The sequence below is a fragment of the Engystomops pustulosus genome, chromosome 1, assembly GCF_040894005.1.
Source record: "Engystomops pustulosus chromosome 1, aEngPut4.maternal, whole genome shotgun sequence".
NCBI classification, from domain to species: domain Eukaryota; kingdom Metazoa; phylum Chordata; class Amphibia; order Anura; family Leptodactylidae; genus Engystomops; species Engystomops pustulosus.
This window is the reverse complement of record NC_092411.1, coordinates 237263101-237280925: the sequence shown is the minus strand read 5'-3', so window position 1 is coordinate 237280925 and position 17825 is coordinate 237263101. Positions and strand designations below refer to the sequence as shown.

Sequence of the window (17825 nt, the reverse complement as noted above, 5' to 3'; positions counted from 1 at the left end):
TATGTATCATCATCATCATCATCATCTATACAGTATGTATGTGTCATCTATATATTTATCTATTTATTTATTTGTCTATCTAGCTATCATATTAGTCTATTATCTAGTTTATCTATCATCTTTCTATCTACCTTCTATTCTATTTGTCTTGCCATCCTCTATGTAGATGTCACCGATTTATCTATTTGTCTATCTATCCATCCATTTATATATTTCTTATCTAAATATCTACCCTGGGACACACTTTCCTGCTAGGTTGTACACGTGTTGCACCACAATCCACAGATGAGGGGGTGGACTCCTATGTTAATTAAAGGGATGTGACTGAAACACTGGGCCAGAAAGGTTAATGTGATTTGTCTTGTACTTGAGACAATATAAACAGTGTAATGTAGTGAACCCTATTTGCTTTCTCCAATTCCTTTGTATAACAATTTTTTTCACATCAGCTGGATTGTTCAGGGTTCATAGTAAAGTATCTGGATCTGACTTCCAGTGTATAATAATAATAATGGTCACAATTAGTGACATTTAATTGATGCTTAGGCTCTGGGGACCCTGGACACATGGGGATGAGCTGTTCCCCTTGTGTGTGCAGTTTAGGGGAATGATCCCACCTTCCTCCTTTCCCTACAGACAAACTATTGCTCCACCACTTTTACCAGCGAATTAATAAATTACACAGTGAATCATAAAATGCAGATAATTACAGAGAATAAGTCATCATTAGTTATCTCTTCTAATTAGTGCGGGTCATAATCAGGCACCATAAGAAATCCTCATCGGGAATTGAAATTAACTTTTCAGAGTGAGTTTCTCTGCTTGAGATCTCCAGTCTAGAGGCACATGGCAGCTCCCTGGTGGGACTGGCTCCTAGTTAACTTTCAGAGACTGGAGATACAATTATGTGACATATGATAATGACAAAACGACTCCTCCATGATGCATGCAATAATGTTGCATATTCTGCCTCCTTTATGCATGAAAATGTCGGCATTAAAATTATATATACATTCACTGATAAATGAATAAATATAAAGATTAATTTATAATTTTTTTAATATATATTGTAATTTATACATTATTTTTTCATATTAAAGTCATATATATATATATATATATATATATATATATATATATATATATATAAAATATATAGTAGATCAGTGTTGCAAATCATATTGTTATGAATACACTGGTGAGTAATATTCTGTTTCATATCCACATCTAAAACCCCTTATTTTCATTTGCAATTAGAAAGAGTGACTTGCTCCTGTTTCCCCCTCTCTCCAGCCTGGGATGCTGATAAAACATTCATGAAGCTTGGGGTTGGCTGAGCATCGTCTAGGGAGCACAAGATGGAATATTTTTAACTGTACATTTACACCCGGTGAAAGACAGGCTTTGCTTTTAATCTCGAATTAGAAAACCCCAGCAATAAAACGACACTTGAGACCCTGTTATAGGTAATGGCTGTTGTGTTGTTGTGATGTGTGTCCTCCATAGAACACTACATGGGAGCCTGTGATTCCTAAATCCTTAATAATAGATTGCTCTGATAGGATGCAGCGACTAATGTAATATTAATTGGTCATATGCCTATAAAATGAGCTGTTTTCCACCAACTAATCGATGAGGCTTGGATGTGGCTGCGCTGACACAAGCTCCTGTTCTGCAACACATAGAGGTAAGTACTACCCTCTACTTCTATGCATGTATGGCAATTATTACAGGAGGGGAAAAAAGAAGAATCACCAAAAGAAAGCAATGTATAAAACAAATGGTTAAAAAAATGAATGAATTAATGAATACATATACATATAAAAATTTGCCTATTATTACTATTATTACTTACCACAATTAATATAGACATAATATTGTTCTCATTAATGTATTATACTTTCTGCTTAACATTTCGTTTTAAGAGATTAATAAGCAATGAAAGCAATGAATCAGTAAAATTCAGTATTAGCACTGTATGTTCTGCACTGGAATTCTGATCTATAGACGTGTAGAGATTTTATATAGAAAATTCCGAGGCAATTAGAAGGAATTTCTGGACGACTGTATTTAATATCCTCCTGTCTGTGTGAATTCCAATCTCCAGTGCCCTCTCTGAGGAAATGCACTTTGGGAATGCTACACATCAATTATTCCTAAAAATCCTGAGTGGGTGGAGGAACACATGAATGGCCGGATGGTTGTGTAGTCCTTGGTTTAACACATTTTTCCCAAACATGCTTTAAGGAAACTAAAAGGTTAACAATAACAGTAAGGAACAGATGTTCGGGAAAATTATGGAAAACATCACTACACGATTTCCACCACCACTGGCCAATGAATATATATATATTGAACAGTATATATATATATATATATATATATATATATATATATATATATATATATAAACTGTTCTGATATATACAGTTTGCATAAATTAGATTATATTGAGGATATTTGTATGATAAGAGTTACTGCAATTGTTTTAATATTGTCCAGTTCAGATGTATAAACTCACCATAAAAGATACATAAATATTGCACATCCCATTCAGATAATCTGAAAATTCCTAATTCTTTTCCTGGTCCGCAGGTTTACCTACTTTTGTTTAGTTGTGTGTCCTTTAAAAGTAATTCAATAATTGCCTTCTTCCATTATGTATTCAGACACATCTTCATGCCAGCACCTAGTACTGGTGCTGATCCACATAGCTTTAATATTGTTCTGTTGAATTACTGATTTAGAGTTTATCATTAACTCTGTTTAGTTTAGGATAGAAATGAAGATCTAATACTAATTCATGTTGTTATTGATATAATATTTACCCACAATTTGTCTGTCCTGTTACTGATCTGTACCAGAAATAGGAGGCACTTCCAATACTTCAGAGCTGGTGCAACTAGGGATTTGCTCATTTGTCATCCTGTTACTGAGCTGGATATATACTATGTTACTCCATCCTGTTTTTGATCTAATATTGCCTAGCACAATATCTGAAGCTGATATTAACCTAATTTCCCCCTGTCCTGTTGTGTTCCTTATATCACCCTGTCCTGCTACTAATAATGAAGTGTATTAAATAGAGCCCTGTCTTGCTCCTGATCATGATGTATCTTATATAGACCTGTCCTGTTACTGGTGCTCACTGGCATCTACTATTACTTGTCCTGTAACTTTGTATCAAGTCTACCTTAAATCTGATGTGTACATTATATCATAATGTGCCTTATCACTGCTATGTACCTAAAATCAAAACCTCCTGTTTCAGTCCTGATGTGTTGATAATATCACCCTGTCCTGTTACAGATATTGAGGTAGATCTCCTAAAACCTTTCTCTGATCATGAAATATACCTAATGTGACCCCTCCTGCTACTGAGCTTCAGGCAGGAGCATATGTACTCATCATGCATCCCATGCTATTCTTTGTAGCCACATAGATAGGGAAGCTAATGCAGCTTCTTCTCCCAAACCAGTTGGTTAAAATAAACAACCAGTATGGGGATCCAGGGAGCGACAGGATCCCAACTCACATGCTTTATACCGTATTAGCTCCCAAAGAACACTAATACAGTTTGAAAGGGGCTCTCAAGTTTTAAAAAAAATAAATGTTGTTTGTATAGTTAAAAGTTCTAGAATTTTCCAATATATTTCTGTATCAATTCCTCTAGATCTCTGTTTGCTCTAATTCTTTAGAAAGTGTCTTATGTTTGATACTTATATGTCCATGGTCATGTGATGTCACACAGGTGCACAGCTCGTTATATCACAGAGAGTAATTGGAGTTGTGTGTTATAACAAGCGGTGCACCAGTGACATCACATGACCATAGAAGCTTCCAATAGAATGACAACAAGCAGAGATCTAGAAAACCAGGAGGAAATGATGCAAAAAGAATATTGGAAAACTATAACTATTCAATAGACTTATTGTTCAAGATTTCCATTAGGGGAGGGCTGAAAACATAACTTGGTGACCCAGAAATCCCAAATCTGCCCCAGTGTTTATGTCACCTGTCATATTACTGACCCAGAGGTTTAAGAGACATTTTACAGACTAGTAAATATTATGAACAATTGGTCAATACAATTATAGATGTGGATATATAACTAATATAACTCTTGATACCCCTTTACATATAAATCTAATATCACCCTGTCCTGTCCAAGATGTGTAGAATTTATCATTCTACCAAGTCATTCATTTACATGTAGTACCCATACAGTTTCTGATCCAGATGTGCATCCGAATCTCACACTACTCTGCCATCTTACTGATCTAGACATTGCTCACATATCATATCATAATTTTACTAACTAAGATGTGACTCTGCCCCACAAATGCCACTTATGTGAATCTCATAAAACAATATTCTGTATTATTCTGAATCATGTAACAGATTCCACTGTGGATCTTAATATTACTACTTCACCCTTTCATTGAACTCATATCACTTCATCCTGTTGCAAATACATATACTTTGGCCCTTTCCTAACTCATGCAGATACATATTCAATATTCCTTGTTCCTTTTAGTTATAGAGATGTTGATCTTGTATTACCACTTTACTCCATCCTCTACTGATTCATAGGTGTAGCTAAAACTTACCCATCCTATTACCCAGGCGAGTACCTAATATTGTTACCTGCTGTTGTTAATCCAGATTTACATCTAATATAGTGAAATAACATTACTCAGGAGAGCAATTAGAAGAGACAAGTGACGAGTATTTCATTTACATATTTTATGTGTTTGTTTTTAAACTTAGGCTAAGTTCACATTACCGCTCACACTTGTGTTTCTTACCTCATGTTTAACGTATCAACTAAAATATCCCATTCACATCAGTGTAAATTTTATGATATCTGCTATGTTTAGTTTGGCAAGTATCCAAACTGAGTAACAGTAATGCAGCCACCACCATTTTTCCATCAAAAATCCGCATACACAATGGATACTTGGATACCTGAACAGAAGGGGTAACCTAAAATTTACATTGATGTCAATGAAATGTTTAATTATACGTTAAACCTCCGTTCTTTACTTTTTAAACTGAGGTAAGGCATGGATCTTTGATCAATGGTGTGAACTTAGCCTTAGTTGTACAAATTTTCATAATGTTCCCAGAATCTCTTTCTCTGTCCTGCACTAAAGACGAAGTTATTCTGGGCTACCTTTAATGTTAGGAAATTTAACAAAAATAACAATCTGCCAAACAGAAGGAAAAGGTGGGTGGCAAAACAGATATCTCTCAAGGGAAATAGGGTGAAAGTGATGCATGATACATCTTCAATGAGGATAAATACTTTGGGGGTTATTTATCATGCGTCAGCGTACGATAGCCCTTGCCGAGCATCCAGTGCAACTAGATACATCAATGGGCTCCTGATGGTCACTGGCTTTAACAAGTGTGCAGGCATGGGGACAGAAACGCCCCACTACGGCTCACTCCATGCCAGCCATGCACCCATTTCACGCCCCTCCAACCTCCGCTCAGGCGGAAAGGGGGAAAAAATTGCAAGTGCTAGCAATTAGCTAGAATCCAGGATAAATACCCAACTTTATCTTCTTTAGTGCCTCTGCTTCCTGTTTTGGTGCTTACCTGGAGCCCGCGCTCTCTATTTAAACATAAGGTAATGGCTGGAAATGGGCGGTCATTTGATGAGGAGGGTCACTGATTTGTCTAGTGATCAATCGAGGGGATATTTCTGCCATTGCCTGTATATGAAGACAGGATCAGGTGGTAAAAAACCCCATGTAAGCAGTAGAACAGGTTTGGCAAAGAGATTGGTGCATCATTGTTAACTTTCTTTTTCCGATGCTATTTCAAAACTTTTTAATGAGCTGAAAAACCCCTTAAAGGGGTTGTCCAAGTTCTTGAAAAAAACTAAAAGTGTCCGGGAGAGGGCTGCTTAAAATAAAAAAAAATCCTACTTACCTTCCGGTGCTCTCCGGTATCCAGCGCTGCTGTCACTCCGGTCCGGGCGCAATGTAAACAAACATGGCCGCCGGAGCAGTGCAGGACTCACCTTATTTTTTTTAAGCAGCCCTCTCCCGGCCACTTTTAGTTTTTTTCAAGAGCTCGGACAACCCTTTAAGAATTTAGGCTTAATGACATTTCTTAGTGTATGAGTAGATGTGGTGCACACATTTTATCATATAGCTTTTACAACATGCACAGTGAAGCACAACCTACCAGGATTATATCTCAGACTAAGCTTATGCAGTGTTTTACAAGGGTACCCCAAATTTATTATGTATTTTAAGAAGCACCTGTCAGCAAAAGTGGACCTTATAGACCCCTACCTTTACATTATGAAGCAGATTTATACTTTCAAGTTCATGTTTATTTCTGATCCAGTGCGGTGGCATCATCCGGAAAATCAACTGAGATGTCAGTTAATTGAATAAAATCAAGTAGGAGGAGAGTTTGGCTGTGAATCCAATTAGATATTACACCTGTATATTTTCAGAGCACAACAGTGTCAAGAAGTGGCCACTTTTAATAGTTCTTGTGGTGCAACATAAACAAAGAACAGCATAATGCAAAGATCTGACTTTCTTCTGCTTTAAAATTCTGATAAAAAAAAAATCAAAGGTCAAACTACTTTTGTAAATGTGACCTAACAGTCTATCTGTAGAAGAAGATAATATAATGGGGCACATTTACTTGGAACAGTATAAACTGCACTAAATGTGTAGTGTGCAGAGGGCGCCAGTTTCAGGATTTCTGGTGCACGTTCTTCATGAATCTGGCACCCCCTGCACTGCCCTCATAGAGTGAACACTTGTCTTTTGGTCCACCTTTAACATAGGGCACGCGACACAATTCTGTTGGACTTTGCATGTTAAATCTGGCGCACAGTCTGACTGAGCACCAGAGCGCCCCCTCATTTGTGCCTAGGGCAGCTATGCCACAAACGGTCGCGTGTGACACAAATGTGGTGCAGACACAAACATCTGTGCAAGGAGTAGGCACTTGAAATAACGTGCAAAGACTGACAAAAAAATGTCACACGCGCTTTAGTAAATGTGCCCCAATATGTGTTCATTGGAGGGAATCACACAACTAAAGCTAAATACAGCATCGCCCTACAGCACTATAGGGTGCTAATAGCTGGGACTTTTTACTGGAGAAAGATCTTTACTAAGAGTTGTTAGTCAAGATCCCATCTACAGTACCATAACCTCCCTATTCTGTCTGTTACATGGGTCTATATATTTATTGGATTAGGAACCAACACACAATCTCGGTCCACATTTTCCCAAAAAAGGTATTAACAGCAGGTGAGCACCGTCATTTATCCCCTTATTTGTCACGAAATTGGGCAGGAAAGAGGCGGTGAGGAATAATAAGATGACTCAGTAGGGGTTCGCGGATCACCTCATGCCTAAACCCTACGTTCCAGATGTCCATGGCTTATTGACACCTCCTTTACTCCTTGTTATGTAGGACTTTATAGCTGTGAATAAAATGTGCATGTGTACCTCTCATGTGTAGGGAATAATTGCTGGATTTCACTTGCTGTAATAAAGGCCACACTTAGTGAGGGGAGAAACTTCCACCTCTAGCGACACCTTCAGCAGTAAAAAGTAATCAAAAACTTATGGCTTTCTCCAGTAACTTATAATAACATTTATGAAGTCAAAGCTATTAAGCAGACCCAGTGCCTTTCCCTGCAGAGTGATCACCATTAAATTCCATGTGCTAGGCTAGCACTTGTATTACTGGAGAGGCTGACTGCTGGGATCATGCACAGTACAAAGCGGAGCTTGCTGGATTCCTATGCACCAGTACAGCACTTAGTGTAACCCATTACAGGGTTGTCTATGTGGTTGTGATAGAAGGGATTAAAAAAGATTGCAAGAGTAGAAATGCTTTTACATTTTTCTACTCCTGCAAAATACTATCCGAACCCTTGATCTGCAATTTCCTCTGTGTCTCCTTGATGACCCATCTGCAGAAACAAGAGGTGAGTTGTGGTTTTGGTTTCATATAGTTTTTTAACTAGTATGTATTATAGTATTAAAAAAGATTGGGATTCAGAAAAAGAGAAATAAAGTTACATAATAGCAGCATGAGTGATGCCGCACAGTTTGATGTTTTGGGGCTCATTCACTTCAACATGATTTAGAAGTCTTTCAATGACTGTGCTCCTGCTGCTCATCTCATAGAAAGGTAAAAACGATTTGCCACAAATATTTCAACTGACCCAAAATGAACAGTATAAATGGATATAAAAATGAAAAATACAAAGTTATCTGAAGTAAGTTTAACATATAATAGACTGCTACAATAATCTGGTCAATAATCACAATAATAAATAGCATGGCCATTTAGAGGTCCGATATGTTTTAGGATTACACTCTCGGATTGTTAAATGGTGGTAGAATGTTATTCTAAAGAACATCCTAAAATGTGTTATGAAGACTTTATGCAGCTCTGTGGTAAATGACTAATATAAGACAAAATTTACACAACCGTTCCTTCCTTCAGTTCCTTCCCTCCGTAAAAAAAGTGAACAATGGAGGTTTAACGTATCAGTTAAAAATCCCATTGACATCATGTTTATACGGAGGAAAAGTACTGCAGCCTCCGTAACAAAGGGAAAGAACTATAGTGTGAAATAAGCCTCAGCTTTGCTGCCCCCTCAGTTTCAGCAATGGTAGCCCAGTGCTTGCTCTTATTGGACTGTTTTATGGGCAAGGCCATCTCTGCAGCCATTCACTGGCCTTAATAGTGACCCCTACACCCATGCCGTTTCGCCTGACTGTGCTCAACAGTTAAAGCCAAGACAAGTGGAGATTTGCTGCAGTATGGACCTCTTCTGTACAGCACATCATATGACAACACCTAAATGGGAGCAGTTCTAGAACATATTGGTCAGATTTGTTTATTTTGACAACCCGACGGATTCGGGCAAACCGCGGAATTTAAAAAAGGAATTGCGTCGCAAGATCAAGCACTCACATGCACCGGGAAGAAGGTGAACACCGGCAGTGAATCACGTGAATCCCGGCAGACCCGAATCCTTGTCGGACAATGACCAGGTAAGTAAATCTGCCCCACTGTGTTTTGTAGGAATGGTCCATCTTGGCCTCAAAGCAATTGCTCATCAATTTACCAGATGAGGCCTTAAGCTGCTGAAGTAGTTTACTTGTCCTCATACCCCACACACTTCATCATGTCCATTGCCTGGACTTGTCCATTGGCAGCTCCTCACAAGTAGTTCTAGTGTCAGAAACAGACAAATCTAGGCAGAATAAAGGGGTTGCCCTTTGAACAAGCGATATGTTACTGGTGGCTCAAAGTGCACCTGCTGGGACTTCCAGTGATCAGCAAAATGGGGAACCATTCCCTGTGAATGGTAGGCTGGGGCATATGGGTGACAAATGCTCCATTCACTTCTATGGGAATATGGGAGATCTTGGTGAAGAGACATTGATGTCCACTTTCTGTATCTCTCTCTACGATGTGAGCGCTTAGATACAAAGATGCTGTAAACTTATTAGATTAGCTGATTAGATACAGTTATGTGGGTGATACGGTGGATAAGCCCATACGTGATTGTGAAATATCACTTTTTTATGTAATAGTCATAATAAGTTAGGAATAATGGGGGTCATTTACTAAGGGCCCGATTCGCGTTTTCCCGATGTGTTACCCGAATATTTCCGATTTGCGCCGATTGTACCTGAATTGCCCCGGGATTTTGGCGCACTCGATCGGATTGTGGCGCATCGGCGCCGGCATGCATGCAACGGAAATCGGGGGGCGTGGCCGAACGAAAACCCGAAGGATTCGGAAAAACCAACGCATTTTAAAAAAAAAAATTGTGTCGCGAAAATTTCACTCACCTTCATCCAGGATAGGCCGGTGTATTTTGAGGCATTCCAGCGGACTTCAGCGCAGCAGCGCCACCTGGTGGACGGCGGAGGAACTACCATCATAAATCCCGGCCGGACCCGAATCCAGCGCAGAGAACGTGCCGCTGGATCGCGAATGGGCCGGGTAAGTAAATCTGCCCCAATAAGTTCTTCCTTAACTGGTGAGTAATAGAAAAACAGCGTTAAAATTGATTCTGGCTGAGGACAAATCTTGCAGATTGTGAATGTAACCTTCTAACAGGAGGCTGGAGAAGATCAGACCTTGCTTACAGCCAAGCATCACATAAAGGAATTATTAGTTTTTTTTTAGGGGAAGAGTAGTGGCAAATGAACACTCCAGGTCAACTTCCATTAAATATTTAACCAGTAAGTTCATTTTTCATTATGATTCAGAAGACTTTAACTGTATCCAGTTTTGGTGCAATGAATACAATGATCATGATCATCAGAGTCCATCACCAGTTGCATTGTATAAAACATCTAATGTAAGCATTGACAAGTAATGTAATGAGATGCCTGAGAGTCAACAGGAAAGTAAAAAAACATCCCTGCCCCAAGGAGTTGGCATAAAGTCAGAGCTTGGTGCCAGGAACCTGTATGCAGAGGTAAACAGAAGCCGGTGCTGTGTTTACCTTATCATGTATCCCTGATTATTAGTTAATCCAGGAAGATCTATCACCATGCGCTGAAAGGAGGCAGCTGCATGTTTGTTTACCTTCATGTTCACAAAATAATCTCACATGGGGCAAAATTTTTTTTTCTCTCTAAAAAACATATAAAAAACGATTGATTGGTAGGACAGTATTACCGGTATATGTATAAAGGAATTCTAGTACTTTCTACATAAATATGATATACCAAATATTATAAACACCTGCTTATATAATACAAGCCCATGAAACAGCCGTGACCCCCCAAGATGCACACACTCCACATAACTATGATGCTACAGGAAGTCTTTTCAAAAATAACCTTTCAAAAAACCTTTGGATAAATCAGTTGGATTTTTGGATAAAACAGCTTGTTAACATGAGGACCTAGTCACTAGCCTTTCACTCTAAACCAGTTTTCTACACTGTACTGATGAGATGCAAAGACATTGAAACAATGTTGTCTAGAAGGAATCTGTTACTTACGGAATAAATATACAGGCAGTCCCCGGGTTACGTAGAAGATAGGTTCCATAGGTTTGTTTTTATGTTGAATTTGTATGTAAGTCGAAACTGTATATTTTATAATTGTAGTTCCAGACAAAAAAATTTTTTGCCCCAGTGCCAATTGGAGTTTCAAATTATTTTGCTGTAATGGGACCAAGGATTATGAATAAAGCTTCATTAAACACAATTTATAGCTGATAATTACAGATTGGGACTATAGTAAAGCATCCAGAGAACTTCACCATAGGTCAGAGTGGGCAGAGGGGTTCCTCTTTAACTAGGGGTGACTGTAAGTTGGGTGTCCTTAAGTAGGGGACCGCATGTACTGGTTTGGCTTTAATCCTGTATCCATGTCATTAGGCTTTCTGACTAAGTCATGTTTGATGTTAAGGGGGCTGCCTTACAAGGTAGCTAAGAGGCAATGTTTTCCTTATCACATCCTGAAACATCAATGACTCCTAGTGGAACATCAATGACTATAAGTCTCTACACACCTGCCGAGGTTGCCTATAATGGCAAAGTCTCCTTAAGAGAGTTCTTACTTTCCGGACCTTAACATGAGAAGTAACACTATTTATGTGCATTGTTAGAGGCCTAGATTCACCCCCTGCCCAGTCTTTTCTACTAAATGGTAGAACTATGTGAGCACTGTATGGTGATATGATTATAAGAGGACAAGAGTTCCCAAGTGTTAATAACCTGGTCATCTCTGGTTAGTACATAACAAGTTAATATCTTTGATTTCAATAACATATTAATGTGTACTCAGTATATTAATCATACCGTATATACTCAAGTATAACCTGACCAGAGTATAAGCCAAGACCCCTAATTTTACCACCAAAAACTTGGAAAACCTATTGACTCGAGTATAAGCCGAGGGTGGGAAATGTACTGGTCACAGCCCCTCCCCCCGGTATATGGCCAGCCAGCCCCCAGTAGTTTACATCCAGCCAGCCCCCAGTAGTATAAAGCCAGCTAGCCCCCATGTAGTATACAGCCAGCCAGCCTCCAGTAGTATACAGCCAACCACCATGTAGTATACAGCCAACCTGCCCCCTGTAGTATACAGCCAGCCAGTCCCCAGTAGTATACAGCTCGCCTGCCCCAAAGTAGTATACAGCCTGCCAGCTCTCAGTATTATAAAGCCAGCCAGTCCCCATGTAGTATACAGCCAGCCTGCCCCCAGTAGTATACAGCCAGCCTGCCCCAATGAAGTATACAGCCAGCTTGCCCCCAGTAGTATATAGCCAGCCTGTCCCCATGTAGTATACAGCCAGCCAGCCCCCATGTAGTATACAGCCAGCCTGCCCCCAGTAGTATACAGCCAGCCTTCCTCCATGTAGTATACATCCAGCCTGCCCCCTTGTAGTATACAGCCAGCCAGTCCCCACTAGTATACAGCTCGCCTGCCCCAAAGTAGTATACAGCCTGCCAGCTCTCAGTATTATAAAGCCAGCCAGCCCCCATGTAGTATACAGCCAGCCTGCCCCCAGTAGTATACAGCCAGCCTGCCCCAATGAAGTATACAGCCAGCTTGCCCCCAGTAGTATATAGCCAGCCTGCCCCCATGTAGTATACAGCCAGCCAGCCCCCATGTAGTATACAGCCAGCCTGCCCCCAGTAGTATACAGCCAGCCTTCCCCCATGTAGTATACATCCAGCCTGCCCCCTTGTAGTATACAGCCAGCCAGCCCCATGTAGTATACAGCCAGGCCACACAGCATTTAAAAAAAATAAACTTATATACTCACCCTCCGCGGGCCCCAATGCTCAGCGTGGCTTCCCGATGTCGGCGTGGCTCCTCTTCTGTCTTCCCCGCAGCTCCTCTTCTTTCTTCTGTAACAGCCTGCAGGGACACGGCCATGTTATCTCCCTGCTGGAGCATACTATGATGTGGCCGCTGGTGACGTCATAGTATGTGCCGGCCAGCAGATAACATGGCCGCGTCTATGCAGGCTGTTAAAGAAGAATGAAGACAAAGGAGGTGCCGCAGGGAAGACAGAAGACGAGCCGCGCCGACATTGGGGAACCGCACTGCGGCCGCCGGAGGGTGAGTATATAAGTTTATTTTTTTCATTGACTCATGTATAGGCCGAGATGAGGTTTTTCAGCACATTTTTTGTGCTGAAAAACTTGGCTTATACACAAGTATATTTATTATATCAATATTTATAATTTTTTAATATAATGCATCTCAAGGAAATGATCTATTGCATAAATCCTGTTTTTAAAAATCAATTGTTTTCTAAAATTTTGATTATCATTATTTACCTATAGTGCTACATAGAAAATACAAGATCAACCACTCATAATAGGTAGTGACAGATAAATGGTGACACCTGCTGCCTCCCTTTTCCTATACACTGATCTCTGCACAGGTCCCAAAGCATGCCCACAATGCCCTCAGGTAGAACATCTTCATAATGCAGGTTCCTAAGTCCATGGTGCTTCTGTAAGGCAAATCTCTGAATGTTGCTAATTAGTTCATAAATTTTAATTTAGTCTGCAATTTGAGGTTGTGGTCTATAAGGCAAATCAGATTTATTAAGTCAAAACTCTTTGTAAAAACCTGTTTGCTGGTCACATGTGTCACTGCGGAGGGTACTGGGGAGTACCGGACTGAGAAAAGTCTCTTTGGGAAGCGTCTGTGGACCCTCTGGAACACCACGGGAGATGGTGATGGAACTAGCCGACACCCGGGAACGGAGTCTAAGTGGCACCTGGTCTTCACCAGAGCCCGTCGCAAAGCGGGATGGTCTTGCTGTGGTGGGGTGCATTGGCGTACCTACCGCCGTAGCAACCATAGCAGTTGCTACGGGGCCCGCCATGTTAATGGGCCCGTGGACACGGCACGGGTGAGTCATCATAATGTATTCTTTCTGTGCCCCTGGACCCATCCTGCTATGTCCCTGCTGCGCATAGCTCCTTATAATCGCGGGACCGCAGTGCCTATAAAAGGCTACGATCAGCAGGGACTCGACCACGCCCCCGCGCCCTTGCTTCTATGTACGTGACACTCTGTGGCACTATAATTATCTGGACTCCTGTATAATACTTGTGAGTTGGGGCTGAGGTGAGCAGTTACTTCAGGGACATATATGTGAGAATCTGGCCTGTCCCTGTGAGAGCTGCTGGGGGCCTGGGTGATCAGGCACATACCTCTGAGAGGCTGGGGCTGAGCTGTGGCCCCATAGTCCCCTGGGGTAGGGGAGTAAACTTTTTCATCTGGGACATAAATGAGAGAGGCTGTGGGGCTGGGTTACCTATAGAAATACATGAATGGCACACTCCTGTTCACCCTGTACCACTGGGGCAGCCAGGTCCCACCATGTTAATGGGCCAGTGGGCATGCCTTGCCATGTATATACTGTGTGTATGATATATATACTGTACTGTGTGTATGATGTATCTATACTGTACTGTATGTATATGCTGTATATGTGATTATGGTGTGTGTATGGTGGTATGTGTGTGTATCTGCTGCATGTTTATATGCAGTATATGCGTGTATATACATATATATATATATATATATATATATATATATATATACTGTATATGTGTGTTTATAATGTATGCATGAGTGTAAAATTGTATGTATGACTACATAAATGTGTGCATATGAGTGTACGTGTATGTATGTGTGTGAGGGTACATGCACACAGTGGTATGGCTGCCGGGCAGGCATACCGCTGTGTGCTGGTGACCTTTCCCCCTTCCATAGAAAACAGCGCCACACGGCCACAGACACATGGAAATATAGAGCAGGCTCTATCTTTCCTCGGTGTATGTCGTGGAAATTCATGTGTGGCACCGTGCCACCGGCTCGCCATTGCCGTCTATGGGGACGTATATATGCAGCCGCAAATTTGAGGCCGTCTATACGTCCCCATAGACGGGCGTCTAAATGTACCCTAAGAGTCTATAAATGCGGTTGTATGACTGAGACACAGGAGCATCTGGGAACGCTGGAGACACAGGAGATACAGGAGCATCTGGAAACACTGGAGACACTGGCTTTCTCTTTAACAGGAACCGCTACGGGAATCGAGGTCTGGAAACCTTGGAAGTTCCTTGGAAAATGCTGAAGATCTCGCGAGGAAGGAAGCGAGGAAGGAAGCAAGGCTTTGCCGGATTAGCCAGCGCCACTCAAGAGGATGCTGCGCCTCGCCAGACTGGAAGGCAGCGGTGTGTCCGTGATCCGCGACAAGGATTTCGGGCTCATCTTCGACAACATGCTACAGCTGACAACTGGATGTAAGTGCGTAACTTACACATAGTACCTGACCAAAGAAAATTACCTTCACTATAATTTATATCACAAACCTTACCTTTCTGTACGACTAGGTTCACAGTATGTTATTACCCTCTAGACTTATCCCCCTATACGCTCAAAGTGCCTCCATTGAGCTATACAGAAGAGGCAGGAGGGAAAGATGTAGCTTGCTGCTTCTCTCCTTCCTGTATTTCCGACAGGATATTAGAGATCATTTATTACTGACTTTAAAACTTAAAACTGGCGGTGGATTTTTGCTTTCCCCCTACTGCGCCTTCTGGCGCTTCTATTTTTCCGACTCGTTTTGTGGCGCAATTTGTGGTGCAAAATTCCAGCAGCTACGGAGTTCTAGACCTTTTAGTCCGTGCACCAATTCATGAATCCCTTGAGCTACAAACTTACATCCCACTGAAAAATATAGCACTGTTCCAGCACTGCCCTGCGCCCAAAATTAATAAATACTCCTTAAATGTGTACTGGTCAAACAGAAGTAAGAAGGATGCAAGAAGAAGACATGATGTGCTTACAGTAGTGTCGTATACTCTGTATTATTAAACTGGGGGCTATAGCTTTGCAGGTTGACATGTTGTATGGACAGAGTAGTGCTATGACACAAGTGCTATGACATATTTGGATCTAGCAGCTGTTGGCTCTTACTTGTACTCACTTACTCATACTGCATAATCCTTATTCCTAACATAATATACATGTAATTCCTAGAATATAAAACTATGTGGGCTAAACTCAATTCCAGTCCCACACATCCCCCTTTTCTTGTTGTATGAAATAAGGAAATGATTTATAATATTTTCTCTCCCATATACAGGAAATGAAGTGTCCGGGATCAGATGGAGCACCGTACAGCTGTACAGTGGCTGAAGACGGCCAAATGACTGCTTGGCAGATATTTTATATGAAGCCTTGCATAACACAGGGACAAGGCGTACTAATACAATTCTGGCTCTGCTCTCCATTCAACAACGGTTATCAATCCTTGTTTTTGTCAGAAATCTACAATGAATAATACCCCCTCGTATGGAGAACATGCTCTCCAAAGGACTCTTTTTGCCAAAATGGCTTTCCTATTAGCCGCCTATGGGAACATCTTTTGAAAAAGCAGCATAATAATTCTTCACCATATTATTTACACTCATGCAAGCTAAGCATGAAGAGAGCTGTTTTATGCCATGGTAATACAAATAGCTTCATAAAGATGATGGAAACCATTTATCCTGTGTAACTCACAGATTTTAATGCTTGACATGTAGAGGACACGAGGTAATGTGTATTGTTATATATGAAGATGGACAGTGCTGAGCTCAGTACAAATGGATGGTGCTCGAATCATCTGTTTTGTGTAGATGTTACATTAAACATATACAATGTTATTAGTGAACTGAAAAAGCCCATCAGTATTTGTTAGTTTTGATTGATAAAATGAGATGGCTACACGTTGTATCCCATAGGCCAAGGGGTATGGACTGCCGTTTACGTATCGCTATCCAACAATACTGGAAATCATTGCACTAACTCAATTACAGTCACAAGAAATTACTTAAAACCTTGCAATTAAGATGTGATCAGAGTCATAGTAATGTTTCTATGAACAGCGCTCATGCCATTTCCACAAGGTAGCCAACTGCTTAGGTCCGGCCTCCGGAATCCCACCAATTACAAAAATAAGGGTCTCCTCAGCCTTCGTGTTGTATAAGCACTGCCCCTCTTTCACATTGGCGTTGTTTTTCATGTCTGTGGTTCAGTGATTTTCATGGATGCCTCACGATGAGATTGTTTTAAATCGGTGTTATCACATTGGCTTGTATTTTCGATGATCTGTTGTCTGTAGAAAAAATCATAATTATATATCACAGAAAGCAATAGAAGCAATAATTAGGGATGAAGAACTAGGTGTAATTTTTTCAAAGAAATCTTAAACCTTCAGTTTTTTACTACACAGAGGCAAAATGGAAGGAAAACGGAGAACAACGGAGACAAAACGCAACAGATGCACAATGGGCACACATTTGCTGAGCACACATTCCAATGTGAAAGAGCCCTTATTCTTTATTTTGCTGAAAGCAGGGTGAGAAGTAGTGGATTATAATATAGGTAGTTTGGGTGGATTAGGTGGTAGACCGGTGGCTAAGCCTTCTAGAGGGCCCATGTCCACCCAAACCACCTATCAAAATTTTATACTGAGAAGGGCCTTCACCCATGAAATCCTTGTACATCTGTGCCTGTTCTCAATACACATGTACACACAAGGCATTCTTGGACCTTCCTGAAACCAAAGTGAAAGCAGGCAAAAGTGACGCATCGCATCCTCCATTATCAAAGAAGATTCTAGTACCATAGATGAAGTGAATTCCAGACTTTTTTGGGGGACCCGGAGCCAGCCACGCCCTCCCTTGTTGCATCTTGCGGTTGCCGTGGCTGGCGAGCAAAACTATGCCAGCTCGGACCTAGCATAGTTTTGCTTAAAAACCTTTTGTTTTGCAA

General features: G+C 40.8%; 1 long non-coding RNA gene across 1 annotated transcript; it reads left to right on the top strand.

Moving 5' to 3' along the window:
• The first annotated feature begins 1476 nt into the window (after positions 1-1476).
• On the top strand, positions 1477-16714 carry LOC140075615 (uncharacterized). Its single transcript, XR_011849451.1, has 2 exons — positions 1477-1687; positions 16153-16714. It is a non-coding gene; the product is annotated as an uncharacterized lncRNA (long non-coding RNA).
• Positions 16715-17825: the final 1111 nt, after the last annotated feature.